Source organism: Natator depressus, chromosome 17 (genome assembly GCF_965152275.1).
Source record: "Natator depressus isolate rNatDep1 chromosome 17, rNatDep2.hap1, whole genome shotgun sequence".
Lineage (NCBI taxonomy): Eukaryota > Metazoa > Chordata > Testudines > Cheloniidae > Natator > Natator depressus.
Window position 1 is genome coordinate 15,571,394 of NC_134250.1, and position 13,240 is coordinate 15,584,633.

Consider the following 13,240-nt stretch of genomic DNA (forward strand, 5'->3'; position numbering starts at 1 on the left):
TTCTCATTACATACAAATGATATTGGCCATCATGATAAAGAACAAGGAAATTAAAAACAGAAAATGGGTGATACAAGCAGCATGTGCAGCTTTTTAATTATCTTCCTGAACATAGAAAATAATTTCATTTAAGCCAGTTACCTATTGTTCAATTTAAGAAACTGTAGGAATCATTTAAAAAGTCAATTATCTGTTCTCAGAATACCAGTCAAGAGAGAAAACTATCCAGTTTTAAGGTAAGCTAAACTCTTTCCAGGGTCATTATGCTAGGGATTCAAAACATCAGTTTGAGCCCTTTTCAATCTAAATATCTTGTTCTATTTGATTTTTGCTCAGATGGAATCCTTTAAGTGGATATGTACTGAACATCACATGAAAGTTCACATCAAATTTTGATTACTGTTATAAAAATACCAGTCTAACCTTTTCTGTGCTTTTGCAATTACTGCCACTCTGTTTAAAAGTGATTGTTAATAAAGGAGAGATAATTGGAATTCAAAGTTACCATAGCAATGCTATTCTATCCTGATGTGGCTTTTGGTTAGGTTACTGGAAAACAGTCATCACATAAATTCCATCAAAACTCTTAAAACGCACTTCATGTCAGGACCAAGACATAAGATAACCATCACATTTTAAAAAAGAACTTTGTCATAACATAGTAAAGTGACTAAATGTAGCCTGCTTAGTATTTACAGTTCCCTAAAGCCCGTTTATAGGATAGTGCCTGTAGTGGTGTGCATTAGCATACATGCATATGTCTTCAGCATGGCTTCAGTGCAGATTTAGCAAAAATAAAATGGACAAGCCACTAAGGCCACGCTCCAAAGAGCACTGAAATCAAAGGGACTCTTTCCGTTGGCTTCGGTGGGTTTTGGCTGAAGCCCTAAGAACTCTGCAAGTGAAGATTTCAAATTGAAATCAAAATAGAAAAGCAAACTCAGTCTCTAATCCCTAGACTCATCTGGATTTCTTCAGGGGGGACACAGGGTGCATAATATATTAAATTGTCCTTGGACATTATTGCTTACATGCTATTTATCTATCCAGATTGCATTTTACAGGCCACATGTAACTGAAATTCATATTACCCTAAGAACAGCCATACTGGGTCAGACCAATGGTCCATCTAGCCCAGTATCCTGTTTTCCAAGTGACCAGTGCCAGATGCTTCAGAGGGAATGAACAGAACAGGGCAATTATTGAGTGATCTATCCTCCATTGGCCAGTCCCAGCTTCTGACAGGCAGAAGTTCAGGGACACTCAGAGCATGGGGTTGTGTCCCTGACCATCTTGGCTAATAGCCATTGATGGACCTATCCTCCATGAACTTATCTAGTTCTTTTATGAACTCAGTTATAATTTTGGCTTTCACAACATCCCTTGGCCACGCTTTCCACAGGTTGGCAACGACTATTTTTTACCCTTAAAAAGGCCACACACAGAGTAGTTGGTCTTGGGGATTTTAGGTTTTGCAGGAAGTATTCCAGTCTTTACAGACCTACAGTTGGTTCAATATGTTCCAACCTCAGTCCTGTACCACTTGAATAAAAGGTTCCACAAGAAGCACATTAAGTTCCCAACATGCATTTTAGTTAATACTTTGCTTAACAACCCACCTTATGAAAGATGAATTGATGTCCTATGCTGTTCAAACATGTAGCAGGTACTCCCACTGAATATATTTTGGATTAAATTGGGATAGAGCAAATCCAATCTGGAAAAAAAAATTTTTTTGCAGTGAGCAAATATCTTTGTGTCATTGAAGGATACACTGTCTGGTACACAGAAGATAGAGGCTAACACATGACAAAGAATGCACATGTTCTTGATTCTCTTTTAATTCTTTGGGGCCACATTACTCTTACTGCCCGTTTCCCAGTGACAATCTTACTACGCACACGGCCATTTCTGACTAAGGCTTGCTCACTCACCACAACCGCTTAACACAGAAATGACTGAGCAGATTGGGGTTAGTCCTGTGGCCGGTAATGTTAGTAAATAAACTCCCACTGTGGTAAGGAGGAGCAGCAATGGACCTTTAACAGCTTGCCACCAGTAGGAAAAAGGAAATTACAGCAACAATAGTGATACACAAATGTAACTTTATGCACGAGCAGCCCACTGCAGCCAATGGAAATACTCACAACTCATGTGCATGAACTTCAGCATATGAGTAATTGTTTACCGAACTGGGACCTTAGAGAGTCCCGTACAATTTCAGGCTAAGGCCCAGGAAGCGCACCTTTGAGTTAAAAGAAAGACATAATATCCAGAGCTAATGTTAGCCAGAAAGGAGATGCAAATAATCTGTTAAACTGGATGGGTCAAGCAATTTCAGAAAGCTGGCTCCCCTGTTTGATTACAAAAGTTATATTGTATTGGAACAATTTCAGTGTTCGTTGGTTAGTTATCAACATCATATTACCCCTTCAGTCGTGACTTTATAGAATCTAGAATTTCAATTCTGTGGTCTCAGGAGTATCCATGAGTTAAGGGTTCCCATGTATTTAAAAACAGATGCATCAATCAAACCATGGTCACTGTTATTACTAACTAATGCTTAGCACAAAGTGATGAACAAACACTGACTCATTACAGACCTGTACTGGACCACTAAGCAGCCAGACCTTTGTCCACCCTTGGGCCACAGGACCTGTCTACCTTCTGTAGTACACGCAGCCTGGTGCTTTCCTCCCAGGCCTCCTCCCCCACGTCCCCACCACCAGCAGCCTGATGCAAATCCCACCAAAGGAGTCTTTCCATTTATTTCAATGAGCTTTGGATCAGCCCACAGAACAAGCAGCGAAATGCAAACAGCACATAGGTGGAATGAACTGTGTTGCATCAAAGGGTTTGTACAGTATTTTCAAGTGGTTTTCCCAAAGAAGCCCCAAGGCCTGTTACAAAAGGACTTCTCCCGGCAAATTCCTTAGTGTTACATTGGCTACATAAAAGATTTTCCTTTAGACTGCTTGATCCTGCCAGTCTGGCCCTGAATGTTGAATCCTAATAAGTGATATTTCAGAGATAATCATTTTAGTTACTTAAGGGCTGCATCTAATTATTTAAGAATCCTTGCTGTCTTATTTTAATTGTGCGTGTGTACGCACATACACACACACTTTATATATATGAAAGAGAAACGGGCAACCGCAGTATTTTTATTCATTTTGCTTTTCTCCCTTGCATGTCACTTTATTACTTCCAAGCCAAAATGCTAAGTATGTTTAATACTAGTAATACCCCTGGATATTTTAAAATCAGATATTCTGCTGTTATAGCCCATTTCTCTCATCTCTCCCCCTCCAGCAATAGCAACTGCAAGTGGGAAGCTGAAACGCCAAAGAAGGTTTCCTGCGGCAAAACTCGGTGCCAGCCATTGTTCTAGCAGCATGCATCTGCTCAATGATGCTTACGGAGCCGTTCCTCTGAATTTTTCCTTCCCTGAGGGGTGACAAATAGGAACAACCACCCTCTTACTATGCTCATCAAACCCCCAAAAGCTTTCTGCTGCTGTCTCTGTAACCTAATCAGCAACTCGGAGATACAAGCTATCCGCAAACAAATGCGTCTTCAGACCAGCTCCCCTGCATGAGGATGCTCCCTGCCAGCTCTCTCTTTTTCACGTTACCTTCTTTTGAAAAATCTTCAAGATTGTTGCTTATTTCATGACAATGTTTCCATCGCTGCCAAAATCTGCTCTGCCATAGGAAACTGGGGGGAGGGGGCAGGGGAGAAGAACAATAGAAACAGCCATATTAAAGCAATCACTTCTGCACAAACACTAGCCAGTCATAATTTTTTGAGGCTGTGATTGGCAACCTTTTGGCAATAAATAAGTCCTTTTATACATGCGGCTTGTCAAATTATACATTGAACAAGGAAAGGGCATAAGAACACACACATTAGACAGGAGGGATTTTCATTTACTTTTCTCACAAGCTTCATAAAATGGATTAGGTCAGTTGAAATGGATGGAGTTACTCAAATCTAAAGAACGGAATTAAATGGCTGTTGAAAATGCAGACCAATGTTATAGGTCTCATCCAGAAAGGTGCTGAGCACAGACTTCTGAGAGTTGCAAATGCATGGCAGTGCTCCAGATTATAACTTAAACGTATTTATAATAGGTTACCTTAGGGTTAAGAGCCCATGCATTAATCTTTCAGCAAGGCTATAGGTTATAGTATTCATAATAAACTACGTCTGGCATTGATGACATAACTCCATTTAGCATTAGTGGTGGTAGAAATAGCAGTAATAAAATAGTCTTGGCTAGAGGCCACAACCATGATTGGGTCCCATTGTTACAGGCATTGTCCATACTCATATTTAGAGAGACAGACCCTGTCCTGAAGCGCTTACAATTTACATGGACAAGAGAAATAAACAGAGGGGGAGGAAACTGAGGTACAGCAACATGAAGTGACTTGCCCATGGTCATCTAACATGTCATTGTCAGAGATGGGAATAGAACCAAGGTCACCTGACTTTCATTCCAGTGCGCTATCATCCTAATAACAACATGATGTTATTTATATTGCTGTCTGAATTAGTTCCAAATAATTTACCCATAAAATATACTTTTATTTTCCTTTTCATGCATTATCTGAGACTAGACTTTGTGCAACTGCAAATATTTTAGCTTAAGGACTGCTTCTTTTGATGATGTTTCCAGGTGTGTGTCATTATCTTTTTTATTGACATCCAACTGTAGGTTTCTATCCTAATCTGACCCACACAATGCCATAGGGTGCCTTTTCCCAAGCCTGGTTAAGACTGGGACATGGCTGAAGATTATCTGGCTCAATCCAGACAAAACAGGCCAAAATGGGGAAAGCAACTGGAAGATATGGCAGCGATTATATTGGTCACTTTGACAGACCTGGGGTTTTCTATCTGCTACCCAAGATCCATAAACCTGGAAATCCTGGATGCCCCATCATCTCAGGCATTGGCACCATGACAGCAGGATTGTCTGGCTATGTAGACTCCCTCCTCAGGCCCTACGCTACCAGCACTCCCAGCTATCTTCGAGACACCATTGAAGACTTCCTGAAGAAACTACAATCCATCGTTTCAGAGTAGCAGCCGTGTTAGTCTGTATTCGCAAAAAGAAAAGGAGTACTAGTGGTTAGTCTCTAAGATGCCACTAGAACTCCTTTTCTTTTTACAATCCATCAGTGATCTTCCTGAAAACACCCTCCTGACCACTATGGACGTAGAAGCCCTCTACACCAACATTCCACACAAAGATGGACTACAAGCCGTCAGGAACAGTATCCCCGATAATGTCACAGCAAACCTGGTGGCTGAACTTTGTGACTTTGTCCTCACCCATAACTATTTCACATTTGGGGATAATGTATACTTTCAAATTAGCGGCACTGCTATGGGTACCCGCATGGCCCCACAGTATGCCAACATTTTTATGGCCGACTTAGAACAACACTTCTTCAGCTCTCGTCCCGTAATGCCCCTACTCTACTTGCACTACATTGATGACATCTTCATCATCTGCACCCATGGAAAAGAAGCCCTTGAGAAATTCCACCATGATTTCAACAATTTCCATCCCAACATCAACCTCAGCCTGGACCAGTCCACACAAGAGATCCACTTCCTGGACACTACGGTGCTAATAAGCGATGGTCACATAACCACCACCTTATACCGGAAACCTACTGACTGCTATACTTACCTACATGCCTCCAGCTTTCATCCAGACCACACCACACGATCCATTGTCTACAGCCAAGCTCTACGATACAACCGCATTTGCTCCAACCCCTCAGACAGAGACAAACACCTACAAGATCTCTATCAAGCATTCTTACAACTACAATACCCACCTCCTGAAGTGAAGAAACAGATTGACAGAGCCAGAAGAGTACCCAGAAGTCACTGACTACAGGACAGGCCCAACAAAGAAAATAACAGCACGCCACTAGCCATCACCTTCAGCCCCCAACTAAAACCTCTCCAACGCATCATCAAGGATCTACAACCTATCCTGAAGGACGACCCATCACTCTCACACTCATGGTCATTTTGCTACCCAACTTCTCAGTGTAGGCATGGTACTAGATTCCAGATTGGTTTTAGTTGATGATACAGTGGCGAGCAACACGGCCCTTTCCCAGATGCATTCAACCAGAAGGCTTTCCTCCCAGATGAACCCATCTGTGCTTTTATCACTGAAATACACTCCATGCAGGCCACACCTTCTCCACACAGAGACAGAGCTTGGAGCCTCCATCTTCATGTGTTATTTACTCAGGTGCGATCCGTGGAAGCACTTGAGCTAGATGGGGAGGGAGCTCCCCTAGGACATTCTATGTAACAGCTTCTTGACTTTGCAAGTGGTTTATCCTGTTGATTCAAAGTAGCCTGAATCTCTTGAATTTCAGGGCCTAAGGCAAAACCTATCTAATTTCCTGGGGCCTTGCGGGTATTTTTGTTTGAATTATTGGCTGGCTACTTCTGTGTGGGAGAGGTTGGGTTTTGCAATATTGCTGGATACGGACTGTTATTTGAAATAATTATCTGGATGACGAGAGCCAAGGATAGGGGCTTGTTTTATACACAAATCAAAGCAAATAAATAAATACTTTATACATTGGTCATTACTGGTAGTATGTTATTGGTCACCAGTAAGTTACGCGGTTTTGAATGGGCTCCGGCTGAATGAGTGAGACATTATATATGAAATACCTTTATTTATACACAAGTAATGTTGTTCTCAGGCAAGTAAGGTCATTCGTTTCAGGAACTACCATTCCCCGCAAATTTGTGCAAACCTAAATCAGAAGAGTATTCATTATAACCTAAGGAAGACACATGCCAAACCTTAGAGCTACATACAATAGGATGAGTGCCTGCAAACACTATTTGTAGTTTTTACCTAGGTATAATCATCTATCCCTTTACTTCCTTTGGGTAAAAAAAAAAAAAAATTCCAGGTGGATTTTTACCTATGGATTTTGTAATCTTCATGAAACAAAATAACTGCTTTAGTAATTCAAATTCATTAATCAGCTAAATACAAAACACTGGTGGAAATCCAGAGGTAAGAGTGCAACTTGCCCCCTGGGGCTTAGGTATTTCACATATGGTGTTTAAAACCACCCCGTTCCTATACTCTTGCAATAATAAAGCACTACAGGGTGGGCCAAGAGTCACTGCTAAAGCCTTAATGTGTGAAGCTGCAGGGTTTTTATCATATGTGATAAACATCCCAAATGGAAGTGACCTATTAAGGATGGTAAAGGAGCACAAAACAATTATTTCTTTAACATGATTACCATAATGATTTTTTCAGTGGGACTTGTGCATCTCAAATCATTGAAATGCTGCTGAAAATTCTACCAATTAGTTTTCATCCAGAATGCTCCAAAAATTATTTATAAACTCTTCTGGTTGTACAAACTATTTTTATTTTGTATAGGCAGAGATAACAGATCTATCAAAAGGGAATTTTGACCATTTCTGAAATCAAGGGGTGGAATGTGGACATTTCCTGGTACACAGATACACCGCCTAACAGTTTAGGGCAGGATGTAAAAATTATAGGTGCATTTTGCAAAAGCAACTAAATCACTTAGAAGTCTAAGTTCCGTTGGCACTTTTGATAATTTTATCCTACATCTACGTCAAACTATACCGCATATATTTTGCGAAGACATCCAATATGCAAGTGAGGATGGATTTACCACTTCCTTGGTAAAACGTATGATTGATTCATTACCGTAATAAGAATGCAACCAAAATGTTGAATAGGCTACATTTCAGGCATTAGACTCTGCGTGTATGTACACATGTATATAACAGAGACATTTGTTTCATATTACTTGCCTTATTTCTAAGTTCCTGTGATTATACCTCCTTTCCTCACCCCTCCAAAAATTAACCCAAATATTCCCTTTAGGTTCAAAAAAGGAATAAAATTTGCAACATGCACAAATTATTAATAGTAAAGATGGGCCTAAGCTTCCAAGTTCAGATCTAGATCCACAGTTCAGCAATGTTTGTTACACAATATTTGTTAATTAAAGATTTTGAGAAAACTCAAAATGCAAATAGCATGCCACATACTAAACTTATTCAAAACGGACAGTAACGTATGTCCTGGCTCAAGTTGATAAACATTTGTAACGTTTTATTTTCTTTGGAGGTGTATTTTCTTGTGCTGTGTAACACCAGAGAGGGGCGATGGGCCGCACAGTTAATTTACTGTTTTTTTTAATGTCAGGAAAACAAATGGAGCAATGTAAAAACAACAATAAACCAGCTAACAACAAACCAGCTCGCATGTAACCACAAAAGGGTACATTTTCAAAGCACTTACAAAGTTCCAGCAACGTGATTCCTATTTACTTTAATAGGGGCTGGGTGGTAAAATTCACACGTGTTGCTTTGAAAAATTACATTGAGTTGGCCTTGTCTGTCTTAGCAGTAAAGGAATAATGTGTGTGCGCCATAAAAAAAAGAAACTTTTATGTTTGCCTCTTGCAATTTCTTTCATTATCTGAAGAATTCATTGGTGGCCGAAATAAGTTTGCAAATGCCTAACTGTGTTCTCTTTAATTTTACACAGAGACTTTTAAAAATATTAGCTCAGAGGCGAGTCAATCTCTAGAGAATACGCGTGTGTTGAATTCAGTATTAAAGTGTCTCTTTGTTTAAACACAGGGCTAGTTAATTGTGCTCTGAAGCATATCAAAGGACTGAACATGTAGAACAGGACAGAAAGGAAGCTTCTTCAACAGAAGCCCATCCATATTACCTAGCCAAATTTGTGTGTGTGTGTCCATTAGGCTTGATCTGCTGCTGCTGTGAAGTAAAAATATTAGCTCCAATTAATCCCAAATTGACCTAAAAGTCATTGGGCGGGGGGGAGGGAGGAACAGAAAATGGTCAATGAACCAAGTGAGCTGCCTACCCTTCCTTCCCTTGAATTTTTTTAGGTGAATTTAGCACTGGGGAAAGATCAGAGAGAGATTCCATTGAAATCCTTCTACCTAGCTATAGAACAGGTAAGACACAGACAGCAGTATCTAAAGCTTTATCACACCCTCCCCACCATTGTAACTCAAACCTCTGCTGAAGGAACTATCTTTGTTCTCTATGCTGATATGGTCCCTTGGGTCTATCTGTTAAGACAGTTAACACGTGCCAAGTGTGACATGAACATCTCTGCATTGAGATGAAGAACCCAATGCAACCTGGTAACCCAGAAATCCAGCTGTATCAGCATAAGGCCAGTAGCAAAGTCATGAGCCTCTTTCAATGGACCAGCTACTACAAGGAGACAAAGGGCCATGCCACTCCAGAGTGGGTTACAATGTGGTCAACCTGATTCATCACCTCAGCTGAGCCATTCATTCCTCCCAGTTCCCAGGGATTTTTAATGAGTGTCAGTGACCTCATCCCAACCACCTCTACGTATCTGATGGGAGCTCATTTTTAATATACCAGGAACATTTGGACACACAGACACTGCCGACATCCAACTATTGGTCTACAGGTCTGCGTGCTACGGCAAATAGGGATATGACCAGACCTGGGTAGGAAACAGGTTTCCCACCCTATATGAATTTTTGAGACTCTCAACATTTTCCCTGTCCCGAATTGAGACGAAAAGTCAAAAATCTCAAAAATGTTCATCGATAATCTGAAAAAAAAATTGCATTGGGTCAAAGACTTTTATTTTGATAATTCCGAAACCTTTTGTTTCAATGTGGACCTTTTTTTGGACATCTTTTTGCTACACGTTGGTTAAATTTTCAAAACAAAAAGTCATTTTGAACAGATAAAACAGGGTTGTTTTTTTTCAAAAATTTGGAAATGGGAGGTTTGTCAGAACTGACCCTTTCACGTGAGTAGTTTCAGTTTTGATGGACTGGTATTTTCCAATGAAAACCATTTCCTCAGAAAATTCGTAACCAGTGATATGACACAGAGACGAGCACTTCTTTAATCCAGCAGCTCGGAAGGCAGCAGTATCCATATTACGCTGTTCAGTACATTACAGCATCTCACATCATATGGCAGCGAAGCATTGTTATTACTTTATTTATACACCAACGATTCACATCACGGTTCAGAACTGTCAGTTAACCCACACAATGAAACGTTTCCAAACTCGTACACAGGGTTTGCAGAGCAAGCTAGTGATCATATCACCTTCAAAACGGTACACTCAAAAAAAGTTTTGTGGTTTCAATAGAAATCAAGAGGGTGAATATGGCTGAGTGGTTTTTTTATTTTCCATAAGCTGAAATGCGTAGACCCTGCACTTACACAGTAAATAATGATATTCAAGGTACAGATAAGTCAATTGTCTACAAAAGTAATTCCCAAACTCATGCTTTCTAATGTTTCTGCTACATGTACTTTCTCCCAGCTAGGCTTTCACAGCCCAGATTAGTTTTTTCTCCTAGCATTTAATGACATTTTTGTGGTATTACTTTTGACACATTAGAGGTAATGGGACTGAATCAGACTTGTATTTCATAGTTTTCTCCAAATCAAAAGACTACTGAAATACCTCAAGGCATCTCTAGGTCAGTGCATTCCCTCAGGAGGATATCGGTTTTGTTTTTTCCCCCCTCTCTTTGTCAGTTAATTTGTCCATTTCTATGGAAGTTTCTTGAAAGCACTGAATCTTAATTAGTCCTCTTGAGTTGCTGTTCCCCATAGTTACTGTGTCTCACTATCAAATGCAGTGGAGTTGAGTGAAAAATAGATCTCATTAAAGCTATGGTTTAAACATGAAATATTGTTACATCTATAGCTACATATACACACCCAACCACAAACGTTATATTTTTATATATAAATAAAATTATATACATGCGTATGTAGACACCTACACACATTTTGTGTGCGCGCACTCACACATACCATACACCCTTATAACACACATTCCAATTGGCTGCCAATAGTTCATATGACCTAAAATAATAGCACACCTGTACCCTTCTCTCCCTCCCAGGAGAAAGACACAAGGGTCAGAAAATTCAACAGGGTTTCAGGCCATCAGCTCCTCAGTGTGGAAGAGTTCTGGGGACACAGAGAGCATGGGGAGGGTATGAAGATGTGTTTACAGAGAGGAAAAATGGTACCATGGTTTGCGTGCTAGCCTGGAGCTCCAGAAAACTGGGCTCAGTTCATTGTTCTGCCACTGATTTTCTCTGTGACCTTGGGCAAGTCATTTAGTCTCTCTGTCCCTCAGGTCCCCCGTCTGTAAAAAATGGGGATAAAACCTACCTCGTATGTGAGGATAAGTACATTAAATACTGTGAGGTGCTCAGATATAACCATAATAGGGGGCAGATAAGTACCTCAGACAGACAGATATTGTTTCTTTCATTTTGTAGAACAAAGCCACGCTGAAGGGGTAGGGGACGCATCCAACCAAAGGTTGACAGTGAAGATAGAGACAGGCGCAGCAAGGTTGAGATGTTCAAAGCAGTGCAGTGGATTTATGTTTGCATCTCCCATAGCTTTAATCCCTTGCATGGCTTTCAAACACAAGCTTTAGGGAGAACGCTCTTTTGTTTATTTTTACCAATATTTTTTTTCAGTGATGGAAGAAAGCAATCCTTCCTGTGCTTCTCTGTTCTTGTCAAATGACAGAAGGTACAGCCTCTAATCCTATGGAACTTGGCCATTTCAGGTAAAGGAGCCTCCAGGTATGCGGAGGCAAAGAAAGAGGCTTTTCCCCACAGGACTATTGCTATACCCCTCCCTACCACCCATCAGCATGGCTCCTTTTGGAGCAGAGCTCCCATTGGTTAAGTATCCTGCAGCTGTTCAGCAGCAGCCATGGAGAGGAATTCACAGGAATGAGACAACATTGACTCCCAGTAAGATGTCTCCACCTTCTGGCAGGCCAAGTTGATGCTGTGGAGATCAGCAGTATGCTGGCTCCATCCCCCAAAATCCTGCAGAGCCAGCTCCTTATGGAGCAGCAGCAGAGAAGTTTCTGCAGGATCAGAAAAGGAGCAGACGATGCTGCAAAGATGGCACTGCACCGTTCCCACAGCTGCACCTGCTGGGTTCCTATCTGCCTCCGTTTGGGGAAGCGGAGAGCGTGGCTGACAGAAGGTCACATGACCCTAAATCAGCTGCCTCAGCAGAGCATAACTGTGGTAGTATAGCACAGACAGAGCCACAAGACCTTGTATTAGAGCCACTTAAGCTTAATTCACACTTTAAGTAGCACAGCACTCTAAGAGCATTTCCTTGCTCTTCTTCTGCCTTCCAGCGCAAGACTTGACCAATTACTAGGAGCCTCAGTCATGGTCACAGACCAGGACCCCTTTGTGCTAGGTGCTGTACAAACACAGAACCAAAAGAGAGCCCCCTGGCCCAAAGAGCTTACAACCTGTGTGTGTGAAATTGAGAGAGAGAGAAAACAAGAGTACATAAAATGAGAGCTGGTCAGAAAATAGTAAAAAATAAAAATAAAAAAAATACAAATACAAATAATTTTCAAAAGAAATGAAAAATGTTTGGGCTAAGATATTGTGACAATAATATTTAAATTGCAACAGTGACTACAGTACTGGAATAGAGTATCCTTATATTCCTCTAGGATGGATCATCAAAGCCACTGGATTTTACTATCGGCCAATAGAAACTTGAGTTTAAGGACCCAAATATATGTTCTGGACCTATTGGAAGAAGTTAAGGAAAGGGTATTTCAGCTGCATGGCTCAGTTTATAAAATGAAATATTTCCTCAGGCCCCCCAAGTGTGTTTGCATGTGTGGCTCATGCTATTCCCATTACTTTTAATATGTTGCCAAGGAAATGCGTAGTGTGCCAATCACATCAAAATCCTTCCTTTCCCCAAACACAAATTTAGTAAATCATATCTGCAATTTATTTCTTAATCAAAAGGCCCTTGATTCAGACTCCAGAGACTCATTTTTACAAATTTCAATATGCAAGGTATGATAAAGAAGATCTTTCAAGTACAGCTGGCAAACATTTAAAAAAATTAATCGTGATTAATCGCACTGTTCAATAATAACAGAATGCCATTTCTTTAAACATTTTAGATGTTTTCTGTGCATAAACTGCGATTAATCGACAGCCCTACTTTCAAGCCATTAATCTGCTCTGGATACCCCTGTCCTCCCCCCAGCCAAATACATAAAAAAAAATCAAATAATTTAAAAAGGAAAAAATATAATTTAGAAAATCAACTTGAAGTGGAAAATATTGGA

General features: G+C 40.5%; 3 long non-coding RNA genes across 3 annotated transcripts in view; 2 read left to right on the top strand and 1 right to left on the bottom strand.

The window, feature by feature from the left end:
• The window catches only part of LOC142000424 (uncharacterized), a 48,673-nt gene extending 42,889 nt beyond the window's left edge, over positions 1-5,784 (top strand). Inside the window, exon 2 of the long non-coding RNA XR_012642242.1 lies at positions 3,313-5,784. This is a non-coding gene — a long non-coding RNA (uncharacterized LOC142000424). The remainder of the gene's footprint in view (positions 1-3,312) is intronic.
• Positions 1-13,240, top strand: part of LOC142000427 (uncharacterized) — a 238,662-nt gene that overhangs the window by 126,394 nt on the left and 99,028 nt on the right. The gene's annotated exons all lie outside the window — the stretch shown is intronic.
• The window catches only part of LOC142000426 (uncharacterized), a 123,222-nt gene continuing 111,600 nt past the window's right edge, over positions 1,619-13,240 (bottom strand). Inside the window, exon 3 of the long non-coding RNA XR_012642244.1 lies at positions 1,619-1,717. This is a non-coding gene — a long non-coding RNA (uncharacterized LOC142000426). The remainder of the gene's footprint in view (positions 1,718-13,240) is intronic.